Genomic DNA, 9,430 nt, shown 5'->3' with positions numbered 1-9,430 from the left:
GAGAAGTTAAAGTGTATTTTCATCAACACCTGTGTTCTTAATCGGGTTCTGGTTGATTCGACTGCCACAAACCGACATCCCCAAAGTGCTTATGGTAATTAGATATTAGGAATTTGGAATAAATTATTCAGATTAATCACTGGTAGCCTTACATATATCTTGCAACTGCAATTTTTCAGCAATTGATGTAATATAATTTAGGATTTGCCCTCTAGGGTCTTATAAGCATTGTATTTAACTTAAAGTGATCAGCGGTGAGATTTATTTTAATTAGTCTTGATTTTGGCTGCCACAAGCAACACATAACGGATAATTAATGGTCTTATATCACCAAATGACAGCGACTGCTTAGAGCAGACATGAGAGGAGACATGAGAGCACGTTTCCACAAGATGCGTCATTTCGATATTTCCATTAAAAAAAAGTGCAAGCGGGCGTGCAAGGCATTCTGGTAGCGCCGTGGTGCATAACTGTGAGGTCGAGGCTACTTTATGCAAATTAGGGGCGCCCAGCGCAACTCGCCACCTCTGGAAACTCATGTAAAAACTTTTAAACTGTTGTCGATCTCAAATGAAGACAGATTCAGCAACTGTATGGCTTAATTCTCACCTAAAATGTTTTCAGAAACGCATTTTGGTGAAGCTCCTCTTTTTTCGACCGCGACCGCACTGAGATAAAATCATCTCAACAACACACACACACACACACACACACACACACACACACACACACACACACACACACACACACACACACACAACTTGTTTGTTTTGGTTGCTTGGTAACGCCAGTAGCGTAACCGTCCAGCCATCCACTTGATAAACGTTCAGTATTTACTGTCCAGCGTTTTAGGGTGGTGCATGTGAATCATCCCTAGTAGGCTGCGGCACATTGGTGTGCTGTGTGTGTGTTGGGGAGTGACATTAGAGTGACATATATTGTAGCATTAACATTAGTACTGTGGGTACTTTTCACCTGCAAACGGAGTTGTCGCTAAACTTCCAACTTGATTTGATTTAGCTGTGAAACCTTTACCCGATTGATGAATCTTTTTTCCTTGGATTTACAGTCGGTAAAGTTTTACTTTCTTCGTTTTTCTTTGTTGATCGCTGTTCATGCAAACCAGTGATTCTTACATTTCTGACAGTAAATGCACCACTTACTCTGCAGCAGAGAATCTTTCCCGGGAAAGTTGTATACCTGCTCCCATGCTGTTTAAAAGCGTTCTTGACCTGCGTTTAGGTTGAATCACTAATTGTATGGTCTCAATCTGTGATAGAGAGTAGCACAACCGACGTTTATCTTATATCAGGTGCGTCCAAAGTCCGGCCCTGGGGCCAATTGCGGCCCGCCGACAGATTTTAAGTGGTCCTCGGCTTGTCTGTCAAAACATACTATATGTGGCCCTCCTCCACACAGTATTGGTTAATCAAGCAAGATCAATTAGCATTTTTTTCCCTTCACCTAACGATGACAGCACTATCATACAGTTTGTACAAGCACCAAGTAGGAACAACACACGCAGAACTAATGTTTTCAGATGGTAAACAAAATACTTTAAGTACAATTGTATGTGATTTTCTAATTGTATTTTTTTATAACCCATAGGATGCGAGAAGCACCTGTCATTCAAAAAAGTTTGGACAGCCCTGTCTTATATGAACTACTTGCAGATTGTTACTTAGTTTGAATTGTTGTCCTATCTGGCATTTGGCACCTCTTGTACATCAGAAATAGAGGACAAGTGTCCGCCCCACGTTCCTTGCCCAGTTCCTCTCTCCTTCCCTCCTTCAGCTCTTTACCCGCTCTCCCTCTGTTAGGAGCGGGTGTCTTAATCCAGCTCTGCCTGCAACCTGTCTCTGTCTCCTTCTCCTCCTTCCCCGGCATCTGTCCTCCTCCGTGTGTCGGTACGTCTGCCAGCCTTACCTCAGCCTACCCCCTGTCCTCCGTCACGAGGAGATGAATGGTGCTCTGTCACTCGCCCAGGCTCTTCAGAGGGCCGGCGCCCCGTATGAGGAAAGTGCCAGTCATTAACAGGAGGGAGGGAGGGAGGGAGGGGGGAGAGGAGAGGGGAGGCAGGATGAAAAATGAGTTCATTTACTGGGCAAGTCCTGTGAGCCGCGTAACGTCAGCAGCACCTCCACACACACACACACACACACGCGCACGCACACGCACACGCACACACACACGCGCACGCGCGCACACACACACACCACTCACTACTCTCGCCTTCTCCCCTCTTCCTCCCATCACCTCTGTAGGTGCCCGGGGTGGGAGGGAGGGAGGGAGGGAGGGGGCGGTGGGGGGGAGGGAGGGAGGGGGCGGTGGGGGTGAGGAGGGGAGAAGTTACTCAGCAGATTTTCCAGGTTTTTCAGCCCTGTGAGAAAGTGGCCGCCGCTCGCGAGAGGAAGCACAAGCAGAAGCCCGAGGTAGAGGGGAAATGGAGAGGGTGGAGGGAGAGAGAGAGAGAGAGAGGGAGAGAGAGAGAGAGAGAGAGAGAGAGGGAGAGAGAGAGAGAGAGAGAGAGAGAGAGAGAGAGAGAGAGAGAGAGAGAGAGAGAGACTGAGAGCAGAGAAAATGAAGGGAAACGTTAGCAGGTGGGGGGTTGAGATGAGGCCTAATTATTCAGACCGGGAGGGCCAGGATGAATTTGAGCCAAACGTTAACACCTCATGAAATCTGCAGTCAAATACTCAACATAACAAGAAGTAGTAGTTGGTCCACTGTTACTGTTTAAAAGAGTTATTGGCAAAGAGTGTGAATGACAGTGTGTTGACGACAACAGTCATCTCTATTTCTTACACTACTAAATCAAAGCTAGTTTCCATTGACAGTTGAAATGGAGGATTATTATGCATCATGAGAGCGTTGCGGTTGTGAACGTGGCCAAAAAGCCTACAGCTAACATAACATAATGGGATTTGCAGGATGGGCCTCAACTCATGTTCAAGCCCCCCCGTCGACTAGCATCTGTCCTGCTGAGCTGCCACTATAAATAACACAACCACCACGTAATATAAACCTGCCTCCTCCACATGATGAGAAGCCATCTTCTCTCCTCTCACCACCGCGAGCTAGAGCTGAGAAACGCCAGCGCTAAGTAGGGCCAAGTTTAAACAATTTGAACTCTGAGCGCAGCACAAACAACGTAGCAAATTCGAAGTGTAGCGCTGCTGCCTAGTTGGGAGGAGCGCCGCTTCAGCCGGAGTTTTTTTCCCAGCATTTTCAAAAGTTCCGAAATTTTAAACTTTCGAGAAAAGCACCACGTGAGGCGAACAGCTTTTTCCAGCAAACCAATTACAACGACGGAGACGCTGGCCGTTAGTGAGCTAGCAGCAGGTGTTAGCATCCGCTTTTCTCATCATTAGAAAGCCCTCCAGGCAGCGCTTTTTTCACCCCAAAAGAAAAGGCAGAAAAACGCAATGTGGACACATGCCCTAAGATTATAATAATAAATAGAATAATTACTGTATCTACTACAATTGCTAGCCACAAGCAAATACTCTACCGATGATAATATTAGTAACATTATTGATTATATATATATATATATATATATATATATATATATATATATATATATATATATATATATATATATATATATATATAGACATATGCTGCATGACATATGCTGCATGAACCGGAAAAACAATGCTGATTTATTTTGCACATGATCTGACAACTGTAAACAGTTTTGCAGTCATTCATTTGGTTTGACAGTTATTGAGAGATTTGAGTTAAGGTTGATGTCCGTGATGTCAGCGGCATCAACTTGAACTCAAATCAACTCAACTCTCGATAACTGTCAAACTAAAATCAATGACTGCCAAACTGTTTACGCAGTATTCGGATATGTCTGAGATCACGTGCCGAAATAAATCAGCGTCGCATTTCGGCGAAGTTCTCCTTTCAACCCATTGATACCTGATGCAGCATTTGCGTGTATATCCCTCATTTGTGTGTGTATCCCTTTAAGACCGCGAACCGCGTTAACGCGGTTCGCGGTCTTAAAGGGATACACACACAAATGCTGCATCAGGTATCAATGTGTTAAGTCTAAGGCCAATTCCTCCTCGTTTGCAATCTGATCACCTCTCCTGTGGCAACGAAAGTGATTTTCATTCTCATTCGTTCATTTCTCATTCACACTTCATTATCTTTCCATCAGTCAAGGAGCCTGGGATGATTGCATAATTACATGATGACATTCAAGAAAGGATTATATATAGACAGTGTCCGAATGTCCTACTATAAAGATATAAGTGTATGACCTTTTATGATGGCTATGGCTGTGCTGCTAATGATAACACACTCTCTTCATAGCTCTGCCCGGACAGCTGTTGAGCATAATCTTTGTAGCGTTTAGACGGTAATCAACTTTGCCTCTCGTTGCACCCCGTTTGGATATTTGTCAATACCCCTCGCTGACCAATGAGAATCTAATGTTGATCCGTATCAAATGGAAGGGCCAAAAAAAGACAATTCTATTGGATTACAAGCCCGATAAAGATTTGATTCGCTTTATTATTGTGCTCTGCAGACAGTGGAGAAGCAGGGAGATTGAGATAAATGGAGAGAGACTCATTACACACGGAGAAACGAACGGAGGGTCCTTTCAGTGGAGCCGCCGAGGTGAGAACACAGTGCAGGTGTGTTGTGTTTTGTGCGTGCCGGTGTTCGGCCCGTAATTTAATTTCATACATCATAAATGCCACTTTGAGACGTAGTCAGGCGTGTGGCGACATGAAAACGGAAGCCATAAATTAAATCAAAGCCGTTTCCTCTTTTCTCTCTCTCTCTCTCTCTCTCTCTCTCTCTGTCCAACTACTGCCTGAGTCGCTCTGGCTCGGCTGCTCCTGCCTGACTCGCTCGCTGGGCTCGGCTGCTCCTGCCTGACTCACTGGGCTCTGCTGGGCTGCAGCAGGACGAGGTGTTGGAGGTGTTGATGAATGTTGCTCTCTGTGTTGAGCGCGGTCATGGTGGCTACAGGGAGTATACGAGGGATCGGCCGAGCAGCATTTTGGTCAACAAACCGCGTCACTGGGTGGCAACGGCAATGGAACCCTCGAGCCCAAGTGGCGCGAGGGCTTGAGTGGCTGACTCTCTGTTTACATTTGAAAAACTGTGACAGTTCACACAACTTTAACACGACATGCATATATTATACATCAAACTCTTGAGCTACTCTCACTCAGATTGTCAAAATATAAGCGATGTCATGTATAGTTTTGGAGATATTAACGTTTGTTTGACACAACTCATACTATTAACTGCCGCGGGGTTCCGCATTTCTGGGTGTGAAGTGACGTCACGCTGATCCCTCGTATACAACACGACACACGCATATACACATCATAATGTCGGACAGGGGGCGAGCCGGGGTAGTGCAGCGGTAGATTCCCTGCCTACTGACATGAGGGTCGCAGGTTCGAGCCCCCGTGTTTATTCGGGCTTGGTCGGGGCGTCCATACAGGCACAATTGGCTGTGTCCGCTGGTGGGTAGCCGGATTAAGGGTATGTGTCGTGGTCGCTGCACTAGTGCCTCCCCTGGTCGTTTGGGGCGCCTGCTCGGGGCGGAGGGAGGGGAACTGGGGGGAATAGCATGATCCTCCCACGCGCCAGCCCTGCCGTTGGAAAATCCTCACTGTCAGGTGAAAAGAAGCGGCTGGCGACTGCACATGTATCGGAGGAAGCATGTGCTAGTCTACAACTCTCCCCAGATCGGCAGAGGGGGCGGAGAAATGACTGGGACAGCAGGGGGAATAAATGGAGCTCAACAGTCATGTGACACCTTGGTTCCGGAAGAGTATTTGCCCGTTCATATTCTGCAATGAGATTTTCATTATTAGCCATAATGTTGCATAACCAGCCATGATAGACTTACCACGGCCGAGCTAATTGTGAAACGATGGTATGTTCCCGTAGAAGCCAGAAATCTGTATGATATCATCCTTTGTTTTTATTCAATATCCTGCTGAAGTACCACACTACCCACAATTCTAAAGTGTAATATTAACGTCTGTGATTGGCGGAGCTCGCTGTATGATCGTCTGTGATTGGTGGAGCACGCTGGGCAAGGTGGCTAGCCACTGCACTATAGTGAAATATCTGTCTAGGCTGTACAGACGTAGGCTACAGTTTGCTGAGTCAAGGTTTCAAACCGCCACTGAGTGACTGAAAGTAGGTTACGTTACCCAGCGAGTCACGCTGCCTTCAACGCCAGGACCCGTTTTGAAATCCGTTGCCCGGGTTGTTGAGTTAACTGCAAGGAAATGCGGCTACATATAGGATAGCATTAGCCATTGAGCTAATAGCCTAAGGGCGGGGAGAAAATGGGAGAAAAAACTGGGAAAAAAAGAAACAAAACTTGGTTAAAAAAGTGTCAGACATCACAAAAACATGCAATATCCTGGTTGCTAATGTGGTTCCTCCTCTGGTCGTTAAGGGCGCCTGTTCAGAGGGAGGGGAATTGGTTGGAATAGCGTGAACCTCCCACGTGCTATGTCCTACCGGTGAAGCTTCCCCTGTCAGGTGAAAAGAAGCGACTGACTGACTGCGAATGTCTCGGAGGAAGCATGGAGCCAGTCTCGGCTCTCCCCAGATCGGCAGAGGGTGGAGCAGCAACCAGGATTGAGAAATCAAATGAGCACTAATGGGGGATAAAATGGGATAAAAAATCGGGGGGGGGGGGGGGGGACAGAGACACAGACAGACAGACTCGGGACAGAGCCAAACCAAAAAGGAAAATAAAGAAAGGAAGATCATGTCTCCCCAGCTTGAAACTGCATCTCCAAACACGTCTCTCTATCAAACCAGCCCTGTACTACAGCTCTGAATAATATACTTGCCTTGAGAATTCTCTTTCATTCCCACGTCTCCTCTCACTTAGCAAAAAGCCTGTAACGCTTTCATCAAATTCAAATGCAAAACTAAGTTTGGAACACTGGGAGTTGGGGGGATACAGTAAGTAGGTCTACGAGGTGCTGCTGAGAGAGTACAATATTACTCTTTGCTACATCTCCTCTTATCAGTGTCATGCTACTGTGTTCCAGCAGCCAGTGCACTTCAACGGGACCGCGCCGCCGCTGCTGCTGCTGCTGCTGCTGCGTGAGTGATTGTGAATGTTTCATGTTGCTTGACTAATAGCACTAAGCTTTTTGACAATGGTCTTAAGCACAGCATAGATCTCCACTTTATCACCGCGGCGCTCGGAAACGCCTTTTTTCGTCATTCACCAGCCAATACTCCCTCTCCTGCGGGAGCCGGCCAGCCTATGTTTATGAGTGAATTTCCCCCCAGGGCGCCGGCCATTAGGCCCTGTTGATTTCCTCCAGCGCTGGTTAATTTCAGGCTCCGATTGGAAGTACACATTAAAACCTAATGGGTGGAGGTAGTTATTGATTTTAAGATAAATAACACACATAACTATACAGGCCCAGCTTTTGATTTTCATTTACTTTTTTCACGACTTTACCAGCGCTCTCGCCTCCTTTATGGCACGGTTCAGCCCCCTTTCTCGTCATCGGATGGCTCGCCGTCCGTCGCCTGCTTGGTTTGTGATCGCAAACGTATCCTACGGCGTGGCTGTTTTAATCGTTTTTTTTTTTTTTTTTTACTTCTTCTTTCAGCGCTAGATCAGCGAGCTAGCCCCGCTGTGAGTGGAGTGTTGCCCCTGGAGCGCCGAGTGGCCGCGTGTGTGTTGTGGCCGGTGCAGCTGCGGCTCTCGCGCTCCCTGCCTGCTGCACCCAGTGGTCTGTCAGGCGGTGCAGGCAGGCGGCGCAGGCAGGCAGGGGAGACGCTGCCTGGGATAAATGATTATTTATGATCTGCCACCTCCCATCCTCTCAGCTATCCCCAGGCCCCATTCATTACTGCTGCAGGCTGCCACCGTGCAAGGGGGGAAACACGCACGCGGGCACGCACGCTCTCTCTCTCACACACACACACACACACACACACACACACACACACACACACACACACACACACACACACACACACACACACACACACACACACACACACACAAATGCATGCTAGTGTGTGCACAGATGGATACTCACTCATATGCTCAAACACATGCATGCACGCACACGCGTGCACACACACACACACATACATACATACATACACATACATACACACACACACACACATACAAAATGCATGCTAGTGTGCACACTTTGACACATGCATGCTAGTGCACACACACACACACACATACATACAAAATGCATGCTAGTGTGCACACATTGATACTCACTCATATGCTCAAACAAACACGCACACACACACACACACACACACACACATACAAAATGCATGCTAGTGTGCACACATTGATACTCACTCAAACACGCACACACACATGTACACGCACACACACACATGCACCCACACACACACAAATGCATGCTAGTGTGCACAAAGGAATACTCACTCATATGCTCAAACACGCACGAGCACGCACGCGCGCACACACACACACGCGCGCGCACGCACACGCACACACACACACACACACACACACACACACACCCCCCCCCCCCCCCCTTCCACACCTCTCATTCTCTCCAGTTAAAAGCAGCATATCTCAGGCACAGTTAGCTATCATGTGTCGTTCTCAACATAATGTAGAATAGAAGCCGGTACTCATCTCGCCAAACTTCCCGAACCCCAGTAGGACGTGGTGCTCTCTGGAGAAGCTCAAGATGTCGTTCCAGTCGCTGCATTGAGAATCAGTTCTTTAATACACTTCTCCACTTCCCCGCCTGGCATTAAGTGGCACATGGCTGATGAGTCTCTGTGGTACTTGTCTCCCTCTCCATGCGTCATGTTTCTCATTGTGCCAAACTTCCAGCAGCTGGACCTCATCAATCCCGGGAAAGCCCAGAGTGCTCAAGGTAGCTTCAATAATTGATCAGACTGAGCGTGCCGCCTGGCAGCCAGCTTGCCTGATATACAAGGAAATCACAATAAGATAGATGCCTCTGTGTGTCCGCGTTTGCTGATGTGTGTGTGTCTGTGTGTGTGTGTGTGTGTGTTGAGAGAGTGTGAGAGAGAGTGTGTGTGTGTGTGTGTCTGTGTGTGTGTGTGTGTGTGTGTGTGTGTATGTGTGTGTGTGTGTAGCCTTTGTGAGGGTTTCCAAAAAAATCAATAACAGTGGAGGGATTTTTGTACTACATATTTTGAAGTAACATTACGCATGAATGCACAAACAAACACAAAGCATGCGGCTTTTCTCTCCTTCACAAACGCTAACACACACACACACATTGTCACACACACACACACACACACACACACACACACACACGTTTCTACGCACAGTGATTTTCTTCTCTCCTCACAGAAAAGTAGAGAGAGAGAGAGAGAGAGAGAGAGAGAGAGAGAGAGAGAGAGAGAGAGAGAGAGAGAGAGAGAG

This window comes from Poromitra crassiceps (assembly GCF_964638095.1).
Source record: "Poromitra crassiceps genome assembly, chromosome: 25".
Lineage (NCBI taxonomy): Eukaryota > Metazoa > Chordata > Actinopteri > Beryciformes > Melamphaidae > Poromitra > Poromitra crassiceps.
The sequence above is the reverse complement of the archived record's forward strand: the minus strand, read 5'-3'. Positions refer to the sequence as shown.